The following is a 13,562-nucleotide window of genomic DNA, read 5'->3' on the forward strand; positions in this document are numbered from 1 at the left end:
TCAATAGTCTTGAAGAAAATGAATTACTGGCAGCATATTCCAGTTGCCCTTCATATTTCATTTTAACCAAGGTTAAAATATTGAATTTTCCTTCCCTCCATCCCTCCCTTTCTTTCTTCCTTCTTCCTTAGTCTGCCTCGCCTCCCTCCTCCTTTCCTTACTGCCTCTCATTCTCCCTTCACCTCTTCCTTTTATTTTCATCTTTTTTATTTTAAACACATTTTAAAGTAACTAAAAATGGTTTAATGTAAGAATATGTACATTTTTTTTAGTGATTTTTCTGTAATCCTTTCCCTGTATAAAACATATAAAATGGAGACTGGGAGTTTAATAGTTCATGGCCACTGTGTAACTCTAACCTTGAGCAAGTCAGTTTCTTTCTTTGAAGTCAAACAAGGAGGATACCTAAGCTGGCTTTGAACTCTAACTTTCCATAAATTCTAGGAGAGGATGATAACGAAAGAAGTTGTATATGAGATTTAACCTACTCCAATTCAAATCTGAGAGCAAAGCCATTGTCACATTCTCCCTATTCTTACTCTACATGGCTCTTAACTGAACACTCATGTTACTTTACCCTTCTGTGTCTGTGTAATATGCTCTTCCCCTCCACCTTCATAAAGGTCTCTCTTCACTGGGAGATCCTGAAGACCGGCTACTTGTTCCCTCCCTAGCACATCATTTTCACCACCAGGTAGGCTCATCACACTCTCCTGCTCTAAAGGTACAATGCATTAGAAACATTAGCACACTTAACGTTTTTATATGTATATGCATGTCTGACTCTTCGATATATTGTAAGTTCCTTGAAGATAGAGGCTACATGTATCAGCCCTAGATCCCAGCTAGATGCCTATTAGATAGCAAGTGGTCAATATCTAATCACTAAATAAATAATAAATGAATAAAACAAACATTGGCTATGAAAATATTTCAGTCCTTTAGAATTTTCATAAATGCCTGAGTTTTTCATATGAGATTTAGTTATATTTGATAAAAGCTCCAAAATGGTTGCACATAGCCCCTTCTTCAAAATAAGCCTAGAGTATAGTGGAAAAGTAAGATTATAACTATAATAATAGAAACCAGTAGTCAAAACCTTGAGTGCCTTAGTCCAAAGAATTTTAGGCATCTACACAGAGGAATCTTCTACGCTACCTAAGACTTTTTTTTCTTTTTATGTTGTATGGGTTTGAGTTAGACCTAGAAACTAAAATTTCCCTGGAATATTATAATTGTTTTGTTTTTACTGTAATAATACAACTGACCTTTGTTTTTATTATACTTGCTTTCGGCCTTGGGGAAAAAAAAAAAACTAAAATAAATGTACTAAATCAAGCTCAGAATGCAGAAAGTAACCTGCAGAGTGTAAGGTTTCCCAATATATATTTTGGAATAATGGAGTTCATAAATCACGTTAAGTTTGGAGAAAAAGTTTATTTGAACATTAAACAGTGGTATTTAAGGTAGTTCTTCTCAGAGCCTTTAACACACAATTTCTTAAAGCTTTCGTCTTGAATGATCTGCTCACATAATCATATAAGGTGCTGGTTAAAAAATAATACTCCTGGGTGATAATTCAGTCCTACGAATATAGGGCTTGCATTTTTAATCAGCAATCCAGCAATTCAAATGCACAATGAAATTTGAAATCCACTTCTTTGTAGTGTACAAATGCATTATAAATCTCTTAGGAGATATGATATAACCATTTGCCAAATCTATGTGACCCCAAAACCATTTTTTGTGTATGAATTACTACTTGAGGTCATTGTCATTAGAAAGATACTGTGGGATTTATGGCAGAGTATGTTCTTTCATTAATGCAAGCACAGCTGGCTATTTGAGACAAGCCTTTGATCATCTGAACAATGAATACTTATTAAATTTCAACAGTAAAGAAAATACTACGTGGCTGGAAGACAGCTCCAACCTTTTTTGATATTTTGATCTTATAATGAACACAACCTTTAAATTTATTTTTTGTGTGCCTCACAGGCATTGTGGAAACTTCATGAGATAGGGTTCATAAAATTCCTAGTGTTTCTCAGAAAGGCAACAGATATAAGCACTCCTGCAGGTACAAGCCTTCAAAACACTCTCTCAATTAGATAAAATTCAACTGGATGAGTATAGTACCTATTTCTAGAAACTCAAGTAATAAAATATGAAGAATGATCAGGAAAGTCTGCACAGATTCAGCTACTTCAGTATGCAGCTCACCTATTAATTTTACAGGTGACCTAGGGAGGACCACAGCTGGGTCTGTAAATTATGAAATGGGATGAGCCATGAACGTATCTTTATTAAAGTGATTACATGCTCTTTCTCACATATACATCTTCCCCAACACCACCAGAATAACCAGTTTGTTTCTGTGCTTTGGGCAACAAACTACCATCTGACAAAATGTTATATTATGGCCACAAAAGTAGGCAAAGTAACAACAAATTTAGTTGAGACCAGCCCTTTTAATTATTTACCCCTGTAGGAAAAAATACATAATCCTACCATGATGGGGCAGACTCTAATACTGGGGTTTCCTTAATAATTATCAGGAGTCACGTGCAAATGAATTTGAGTCCCAACTCCATCTCCCACTATCTCTGATAATGAACATTGAGGTTCCAAACTTTGGTATTTTACAGAAGAATAAAATTAAACACCAGTGACAGACAAATTTCAACATTAGAACAAATCAACAAGCAAAACACACTGCTATTTTTCAACAATATTTCAGAAAAGAAATAACATTTTAATACTAAAATTATATAAAGGATCCAATGTCAAAAGAAATTGTTCTTGAGAGGCAGAGAGAGAGAGCGAGAAAGAGAGAGAGACTGGTTCATGGAAAATCTGCTAATATTTTGTTATTTGACTATTAAATGTCTATTTTCTACATTCCTATACTGTTGAAAACTTCATGACGGGGCAGTACTTGTTGGTGGAATGATGGTAGGAAATACCAATTTAACCTCAATTTTCCCTCATTTGTAAAATGGGGATAATTCAAAATTTTGACATCAAGTGACATGATACAGTGTAGGTAACTCGGCTAGGTGAATGGAGTAAAGAGCCCATTTCAGGTTAGAATTGCTTTAGCCCTTATTTGCTGTATACACTTGGGAAAGTTACTTCATCTTAAGGAGGTTCTGACTCCTTATCTGTAGGGTAGGCAAAATGATCGCTACCTGACATGAATTTTGGAAGATTTAGATTAAATAAAACTATAGAATGGTTCCTAAAGGAGTATTTTGCACATATTAGGTGCTCCTCTTATGACCTTTCTCTAAAACTTTAAAGGAACTCAAAATACTTAATGCAAATGCGTAACTGGGCAACCTGAAATTTTACCAAGAAAAAATATCTCTGACAGTTAAAAAGTCCAACTCATTCTTCATATTTAATTAATATCTGGGACAAGCTGGAGGCTAAAAACAAACATGATTTTCAGAATACTGTAAAGGAGAAAAAATGGAATTAAGTACCAAGGTTTTTAGAAACATAAACACATTTTGGCTAAATTTTTCTCTCATGTCACTCTTGTGTATGAAATGCGTTTTTTAATATTTATTATAGAATGATACTTTAGTACTGTTTTAATATTAAGAAGGGCAGAAATTAGAAAAGAAGTTCAAAGATTAAAAACGTAATGCTGAATCAAAGTGATGGCTCTGAATTCAGTTAATGGAGGGACAGAGGAGTGGGAGGGAGACAGCGTCTGACACTGACGCTCCCTAACCAGCCTCCTCTAGGCGAGTCACATTACCTCTCTGAACCATAATGCTTCATCCTTCACACAAAATAGTTACAAATTTGAAACATGAAGCCCTGTCTAACTTCATAGTTTTATTCAGTTATTTATTTTTAATTAATTAATGTATTTATTTTTGGCTGCGTTGGGTCTTCGTTGCTGCGTGCAGGCTTTCTCTAATTGTGGCAAGCTGGGGGCTACACATCGTTGCAGTGCACGGGCTTCTCATTGCGGTGGCTTCTCTTGTTGCAGAGCACCGGCTCTAGGTACGCAGGCTTCAGTAGCTGTGGCACGTGGGCTCAGTAGTTGTGGCTCATTGGCTCTAGAGTGCAGACTCAGTAGTTGTGGCGCACGGGCTTATTTGCTCCGCGGCATGTGGGATCTTCCCAGACCAGGGCTCGAACCCGTGTCCCCTGCATTGGCAGGAGGATTCTTTTTCCTATTTTTTAATTAATTAATTTAATTTTATTTTTAAAAAATTTTTAGCTGCATTGGGTCTTCGTTGCTGCATGCGGGCTTTCTCTAGTTGTGGTGAGTGGAGGCTGCTCTTCGTTACGGTGCGTGGGCTTCTCATTGCGGTGGCTTCTGTTGTTGCAGAGCACAGGCTCTAGGCACACGGGCTTCAGTAGTTATAGCACGCGGGCTCAGTAGTTGTGGCTCGCAGGTTCTAGAGCACAGGCTCAGTAGTTGCGGAGCACAGGCTTAGTTGCTCCGCAGCATGTAGGATCTTCCCGGATGAGGGCTTGAACCCGTGTCCCCTGCATTGGCAGGCAGATTCTTAACCACTGTGCCACCAGTGGCACATAATTTTAGATATTCATCATTTCATAATTTTAGATATTTTGGAAAAAGTAACTTCATAATTTCATAACTTATGAAACTTCATAATTTTAGATATTTTGGAAAAATATTTACAAGCATCTGTTAAGATGAGTATTTTGTTTGGTGCTGAAGGAAATGTCAATACTTTTATAGTCTCTGTCCCCAAATTGCTTATTATCTAATGCAGAATGAGAACCTTATACAAATAATCAACATGCAAGATGGACCGTGATACAGGATAAAATATGTGTATAAACCAAGTACTATGGGGACCCAGAGGTGAAAACCATTATGTCTCAGGGAAGGTAGGAGGGGTCAAAGAGTTATTGACCAATTTAACCTTTGTATTTGCACATCACTGTTTGGCAAATTTCCTTATAATAATTATTAATGTGCTTACTGGGTTATTTGTATTTTCCAAATTATAAGTTAATCATTATTCTTATGGTTTCTATATGATTCCTGGTAAGAAATAATAATTAAGTTAACATTTTGCATGCTTTAAATTAAGACGTTATAGGAGGGTAAACATGGAAATTTATTATCTAATGTAAAAAGCAGAAATTTGTTCTAAAGCCCTTAGGAAACTATCTATACTTCCCATGTAATCTGGAGGCATGCCTTTTCCTTCTTAAAAAAAAAAATACCACAGTAGCACAATGAAGAATGCCTTGTACGAAGCCAACCTCTTCAGATGGTCTGATGGAACGTAGCCCAGAATGACAATGGTATATGGTCTCTCAGCCCAATTACAGCAGGGCATGACTTGCCTAGAAAATTTTGTTAAGCTAATGTCTGCCAACGACTCATCAGGGCATCAAATGCCACACAGTGAATACTGGATATAATTGCAAACTAGGACTTTTAAAATCTCTGCCAAAATTGTTTTAGCATGAAAATGCTGGCATAATTTTCTACTCGCAGCTCTAGATTTATTTCCTGCACATTTTCTCCTCTCAGTTCCCTGGACAGTGCTTTGCTGTTGAATAAACTCCCTTTGGTCAGGGACTTGTAAGCAGGTGTGATGGCAAGAATCTGAGCGAGGAGTGCTTCCAATGCTAAACATAAGCCATTGCTGCCTTTTGGTTCCTCAGCACATTAAGAAAAGTTAAGTGTGTGCTACCTAGAGGAGTCAGAAACACTGTAAAGCACATCTACATTGAGTAGTAAGTCTCAATACCTATGTGGAAATTAAAATAAAATGTTCAATGTCTTTAATTCTTGATATGCTATTAAACAATATGAGGCACATTTGCAAACTGCAGGAAAATGGGGTGAAGCAGGTACATCCTTTGCTTTCTCCCTGTGACTCCAAAATTACCATTGAAGTAAAGCTGCTTTCAAAGGAATTTAAACATCCCCAAAACTGATAGTCCAATATGCTGTTAAGCTTTTGGTGATCCATTTCAAGTTTTCTATGTCTACTAAGAAAAGGGCCAAGAAATCCAGTGGCCATTTTCCTAGGTGACCCTGCCTGGCTGCGTAGGGCAGGAAGTGGAACAAACCCACAAAGCTATCTAAGAATATGCATGGTCTCTAATTCCAAGTTTAGGACCTTGTCCATACAAGATATTGAGACCTTGAGTATGAAAATTGCAGAGCAGCTTTTTTAGACTGAACTAATAAGGACATCCATGATAAAACTGAACACTGTGAATTTAATATCTATGATATACAATCATCATGATAAACCTGTAAGAAATCAACATTAAAGATTCTCAAAATATTTAACAGGAAATATAGATGGAAGAAAATCTAGCTGGGTTTATTCAAACGATACACATTCCTGGGCTCTGTCCCAGATCTACTGACGAATAATTGATGGGAGTGGAGCCTTACCACAAGCAGTTTTACAGGCTGACCTGATGAGTCATAGGCAGGCAAGAGTTTGAAAATCATTGACATCTATTTTATAGAAAAGGGATCTGAATAACAAAATCACTTGCCATAGTGACGTGCTAGGAAACAGCAAAGTGGTAATTTCCAGGCTTTCTCTACTATGTTATTTAGTCTAGGGTATGACCAACAGGAATGAAAATGAATCACCTTTGGTATTTATTTACTAAGAGATTGCATGTGTTCCCATCAGCACTCAGTGAGGTTGCTGATGATCACAGAATCCTGCAACAGAACGGGATGATCTCATGATAGTTCTTTTCCTCTACTCTAATGCTTCATTTCCTGACTACATCCCAGAATGGTTGTTTTTCATTATTCAATCATATAATATACTATATTCTCTATTCTAGGCTAATTCTATTTTCAGATGCTTTTCACTGAGTTCACTTTTATATTTGACTGAAATATTCTCCTCCTTATAGTTGTTTCCACCAGTTTCATCTGTTTCTGTCCTGGATAGTAAGAGTGAATAAGACTAGATTTTTTTAATGATGGCCGTTCTAACTGGTGTGAGGTGGTTCTTCATTGTGGGTTTGATTTTCATTTCTCTAATAATTAGCTGTGTTGAGCATTTTTCATGTGTCTGTTGGCCATCTGTATGTCTTCTTTGGAGAAATGTCTATTTAGGTCTTCTGCCCATTTTTCAATTGGGTTGTTTGTTTGTTTGTTTTTGTTATTGAGTTATATGACTTGTTGGTACACTTTGGAAATTAAGCCCCTGTTGATTGCATCGTTTGCAAATGTTTTCTCCCAGTCAGGAGGTTGTCTTTTTGTTTTGTTTATGATTTCCTTTACTGTACAAAAGCCTGTAAGTTTGATTAGGTCACATTTGTTTATTTCTGCTTTTATTTCTATTGTCTTGGGAGACTGACCTAAGAAAATATTGGTACGATTTATGTCAGAGAATGTTTTGCCTATGTTCTCTTCTAAGAGTTTTATGGTATCATGTTTTATAGGTAAGTCTTTAAGCCATTTTGAGTTTATTTTTGCGTGTGGTGTGAGGGTGTGTTCTAACTTCACTGATTTACATGCGGCTGTCCAGCTCTCCCAGCACCACTTGCTGAAGAGACTGTCTTTTCTCCTGTATTTTCTTACCTACTTTGTAGATGATTAATTGACTGTAGATGTGTGGGTTTATTTCTGAGCTCTCTATTCTGTTCCGTTGATCCAAATGTCTGTTTTTGTGCCAATGCCATGCTGTTTTGATTACAGTACCTTTGTAGCATTGTCTGAAGTCTGGGAGGGTTATACAGCCTTATTTATAATATCCGAGACATGGAAACAACCTAAGATTCCAGGTGAATAAAGTGTTATAAGTAGAGGAATATATATGTATATGAATATTATTCAGACATAAAAAAGGAAGGAAATCCTGCCATTTGGGACAACATCGATAAACACTGAGGGGATTATGCTAAGATACTTACATATATGAAATCTACTTATATATATGAAATCTAACTTACTTATATGAAATCTAACAAAACACTTACATATATGAAATCTAACATATATGAAATCTTACTTACATATATGAAATCTAACAAAACAAAATAAACCCATAGAAACAGAGCAGATGGGTAGTTGTCAGGGGCATGAGGGGGGATTGGGAAAGTAGGTGAAGGTGGTCAAAGGGTACAAACTTCCAATTATAAGATGGATAAGTTCTGGGAATATAATGTACACCTTGGTGACTATAGTTAACAATACTGTATTGTATATTTGAAAGTTGCTGAGAGAGTAGATTTTAAATGTTCTCACCACACACACACAAATTAACTGTGTAAGATGATGGATGTGTTAACTAACCTTATTATGGTTATCATTTCACAATATATAGATATAGAATATCACTACTTTGTGTACCTTAACCTTACATAGTGTAATGTGTCAATTATATTTTAATAAACTGGGAAGAAATTAGAAGTATTATAAAAGCAAGAAAAATACACAGTCTGAGGAGATAAAAAAGTAATAAAGCCAGACTCAGAAATGGCAAATGTTTTGGAAGTATCAGACTGGGAGTTTAAAAATAACTGTGGCTGATATGCTAAGGGCTCTAGGGGGAAAAGTGGACAAAATGCATGAACAAATGGGTAATATAAGCATAAGATGGAAAAATCTAAGGATCAAATGGAAATGCTAAAAATAAAGCAAAAAAAAAAAAAAAAACCCACTGTAACAGAAATGAAGACTGCCTTTGAGGAGCTCATCAATATTCTGGACATTGCCCACTGAAAAAAATCAGTGAACTTGAAGACAGGTTGATAGAAAGGTACCAAACAGATGCAAAGATAAAAGGGTTTAAACAATGGACAGAATGTCCAGAATTGTAAAACAATTAGAAAACCTGCAATGTAGAGGTAATGGAAATACTAGAAGGATAAGAAAATAACAGAGGACATATTTGAAGTAAGAATGATGAGAGTTCCCCAAAGGTAATGACAGAACTCAATCACAAATCCTGGAAGATTAGAAAAACAAAATTACATCTAGGCATGTCATCAAACTGCAGAAAACCACAGAGACATATTGAAAGAATCAAAAGGTGAAAACTTAACGACAGAGAAATAAGGATAGGAATTACTTCAGACTTCTACTTAAAAACAATTTAAGCAAGAAAAGATTGAAGTGAAATATTTAGTGTTAAAAAAATTGAAATATTATCCAGTAAAATTATCCTTCAAATGTGAAGAAAAAATAAAGATCTCAGAAAAACAAAAACTGAGGGAATTTGTCACCAGTATACCTGCCTTTCAAGAAAAGTTAAAAGTTCTTCAGACAGGAGGAAATGATATAGTTCAGAAACCCTGATCTACAAAAAGAGAGGAAGAGTGTTCTAGAAGGAATAAGTGGAGGTAAAATAATGTTTTTATTTATCTTGTTCTTAACTGATGAAACGGATAACAGTCTGTTCAAAATGACAATAGCAACAATGTATTTGTAATTACAGCTTATGGTTAAGTGAAATGAATGACAGCAATGTTATAATAGAGGAACTGGAAATACTCTATATATACTCTCTATAAAAGGTTCTTTCACAATCCATGAAAGATGTGATAAATCCAAAACAGTTACAAATTATGGCAGACATCAATCCAACTATATCAATATTCACTTTAAATGTGAAGGGTCTAAGTATATCAATAAAAGACAGGGATTGTAAGAGGGGATAAGAGAAGAGCACACAACTAGATGTTGTATATAAGAAACGAACTTTAAATATAAGGACACAGGTTGATTAAAAGTTAAGGAACTCAGAAAGATAGTCCATGCTAATCAAAAGAAAGTTGGAGTAGCCATATTAATTTTAGACAAAGCCAACTTCAGACCAAGAAAAATATCAGGGATAAAGAGGGACATTTGTATAATAATACAGGGACCAATTCTACAAAAATATATAACAATTCTTAACATGAATGCACCTAACAACAGAATGTCAAGATACATGAGTCAAAAACTGATAGAACTGCAAGGAGAAATAGACCAAACCACTATTATAGATTAAGGCTTCAACACTCTATATCAATAGTGGACATATCAAGCAGGGAGAAAACCTCTAAGAATATAGTTGATCTGAACAACAGTGCAGATAAAACGGATCTAATTGACATTTATAGAACACTTCATCAAAGAAGAGGAGAATACACATTCTTCTCAAAGTCACATGGAACATTTACCAAGATAGACTGCATTCTGGGCCATAAAATACATTTGAACAAGTGTAGAGTATGCCATCAGACTGCAATGGAACTAAACTAGAAATAAATTACAGAAAGATGGCTGGTTGCTATATGGAACTCTCTGAACTATTGCTCAATTACTCTGTACATCTAAAACTGTACTAAAAAACCTTAATTACTTTTTAAAAGACACCATTAAGAAAATGAAAAGACAAGAAATATATGGAGAGAAATGTTTTCAAATCATATATTTGGTAAAGGATCTATATCCAGAATATATAAGGAATCTTACTACTCAACACTGAGAAGACAAACAACCCAGCAGAGCATGGGGAAACTATTAGAATAGAAATTTCACCAAAGAAAATATATGACTTGCTAATAAGTATATACAAATATGCTCAAATTATTAACCATTAGGGAATTAACAATTAAGCCTGCAATGAAATTTGACTTCACACTCACTAGAATTTGCTTTTTAAGCAAAAATTCAGACAGTAACAAGTGGTGTCAAAGATGTAGAGAAAATAAAACTCTCATACACTCCCAATTAGGATGTAAAATGGTGCAGCCACTTTGGAAAAGTTTGTCTGCTTCTTAACCAGTTAAGGAATAATTTACCATATCCCATGCTACTTCTGGGTATCTACTCAAGAAAAATAAAACATATGTCCACACAAAGATGTTTATGTAAATGTTCATGGTATCATTATTCATAATAGCCAAAAAGTAGAAAAAATCAAAAAGTTATCAGCTGGTGAATGGATAAAGAAAATGTGGTAAAACCATACAATGGATTCTATTCAGAATAAAAAGGAACAAACTACTGATACATATTATAATATGGATGAACCTTAAAGTCATTATGCTATATACAAGGAGCAAGATGCAAAATATCACACACTATATGATCAATTTATATAAAATTTATAGAAAAGGCAAATCTATAATGATAGAAACTAGGTTAGTGACTGTCTTTATAGAGATTAACTGTAAAAAAAAGGCATGGGGGATCTTATTAGAAAGATAGAAATGTTCTAAAACTGGACTGTGGTAATGGTTACACAACTCAGTAAATTAAATGAATAATTGAAATATATAGTTAAAATGTGTGATTTTTACAGCATGCAAATGACATGCTTTTAAAAACTGTCATATTTTTCACAAATAATTAGCTCCAACGTGCATTTTTGTCCATTCTAGTTTTTAAGAGAGCATGAACCTCTTCTGTTCAGAAGTAAATAAACAAAAATTAACTTAAAATTTCTCCTGTAGTAGTTAATTTTGTTTGAGAATAACAATATAATTGCTCCAGTCAGCCAACATGAAAATTGGGGTTCATATTAGACTTCATCCTTATTCCTGCGTCTTTGCTTGAACACAAAGTCCTGTGGATTTCTCTTTTTGATATTCTGTTTATGTCATGCTCTCAATTATTTGTTATTGGCTTCATTCAGGTCCCTATTTTATCTTACTTTTATTATTTAAAAAATTTTCTCATTTAGTAGTTTCTACATTTTTGAATTTCATAGAGCAGAAAAACATTTAAAAAAAAAGAAATGGGAATAAATTTGCCAACTATTAATTTTGTCAAGTAAGGGCACTAAAGTAAAAATTTAACTCAACAACTACCATCTACTTTCTCTCTGTAGAAAACTAAGTAACACTGCTTAATCTCTGATTAAAGAAAAAAGTCTTTTATAAAAAACCTGATGCCAATATTTCAAAATACATAAAATATAAATATGGAAAAATGATTGTATTAGGTTGTCCAGGGAAACAGAACTAATAGAATATATACATAGATATTTAAGAGGAGATTTTTTTATGGGAATTTGCTCATGTGATTATGGAAGATGAGACATGCCATGATATGCCCTCTGTAATCTGGAGAACCAGGAAAGCTGGTGGCATAATTCAGTCCAAGTCCAAAGGGCTGCGAATCAGGGGAGCTGATGGTGTAACTCCCAACCTGAGGCCAAAGGCCTGAGAACTGGGGTGGGTGGTCTGCTGGTATTAAGTCCTGGAGTTGGAAGGCCCCAGAAGCAAGACCTCTGATGTCTGAGGGCAGAAGAAGGTATATATCCCAGCTCAAAGAGAGAGAGAATTTGTACTTCCTCAATCTTTTCGTTCTATTTGGACCTTCATGGGATTAGATGATGCCTGCCATATTTATGAGGGAAGATCTTTTCTTAGTCTAATGATTCAAATGCTAATCTCTTCTGGAAACACCCTGTCAGACATACTCAGAAAAAATGTTTTACCAGCTCTCTGGGCATCCCTTAGCTCAGTCATTTTGACACATAAAGTTAATCATCACAAATCCACCTCTTATCAACTTGGCACTTCTATGCATCTTTTAACCATACTCAATCTCCAAATAAAGACAATAAGACTATACTTCTGCCTAACATAATAAAACTATCCTTCCTACAACAGAAAATGCACCAATCCCTTTATCAGAAGAGGAGGTACATTTATTTTGTTTTTTCTTTATGAAATTATGTTTTGATATCTTATTTGGATATTCGATTAAAGCAACCCAAACTGGAGCTTGAGTCTCCAGTTTGTTAGAGTCAAGTTGAAGCTATTTTCACATTGCTGTATTGAAACGGAAGCAATGCATTTCATGCTATTTAACACAAATCAGAATATTTTGGGTGAATTTAGACAAGCTGAGTAACAGTAGTTCTCATAAATCCAAAGATCCTCCCACTTTTTCCTGTAAGGTGGAGGAAGTCATCAGAATTATTCTCTTATTATTGGGGAATGCTAGAAAGGAACTATAGAGCTCTCCATGCTTAAGGTTAATTACACTCTGAGAACTATAGCTTGGGGAGATAATGGTCCACTAGCTCTCTCAAGGGAAGGCTTAGTTATGGATAAAATCACACATTAGCTTCCTGATCAATTTCACAGTCCTACATCCGTGCTTCTCTTATATATGGCTGCATAATAAACAAAGGGTTCTGGGATGGACCCCCTCTACCTACTAGCAAAAGTCACATCGTACTACCATTACAGAGCCTTATTTAGGCATTGCTGTCTTTAAATGCAAATATAACAGAGTTTGAGAAGGAGAAACTCTATTACTAAACAACACTCTAAAGGTATTATGTGTTATCTAAACCAATGTTTTTCAAATTAAGAATCGCCTGGGTTGGGAAGAGTGTTGTCAAGTCCACGTTAAAAAATGGTTACCCTGGGCTTCCCTGGTGGTGCAGTGGTTGAGAATCTGCCTGCCAATGCAGGGGATGCGGGTTCGAGCCCTGGTCTGGGAAGATCCCACATGCCGCGGAGCAACTGGGCCCGTGAGCCACAACTGCTGAGCCTGCGCGTCTGGAGCCTGTGCTCCGCAACAAGAGAGGCCGCGACGGTGAGAGGCCCGTGCACCGCGATGAAGA

At 35.6% G+C, this 13,562-nt stretch overlaps 1 protein-coding gene across 3 annotated transcripts in view; it reads right to left on the reverse strand.

The window, feature by feature from the left end:
- The window catches only part of LUZP2 (leucine zipper protein 2), a 911,611-nt gene that overhangs the window by 5,079 nt on the left and 892,970 nt on the right, over nucleotides 1-13,562 (reverse strand). The gene's annotated exons all lie outside the window — the stretch shown is intronic.

This window comes from Balaenoptera borealis, assembly GCF_965194805.1.
Source record: "Balaenoptera borealis genome assembly, chromosome: 11".
NCBI classification, from domain to species: domain Eukaryota; kingdom Metazoa; phylum Chordata; class Mammalia; order Artiodactyla; family Balaenopteridae; genus Balaenoptera; species Balaenoptera borealis.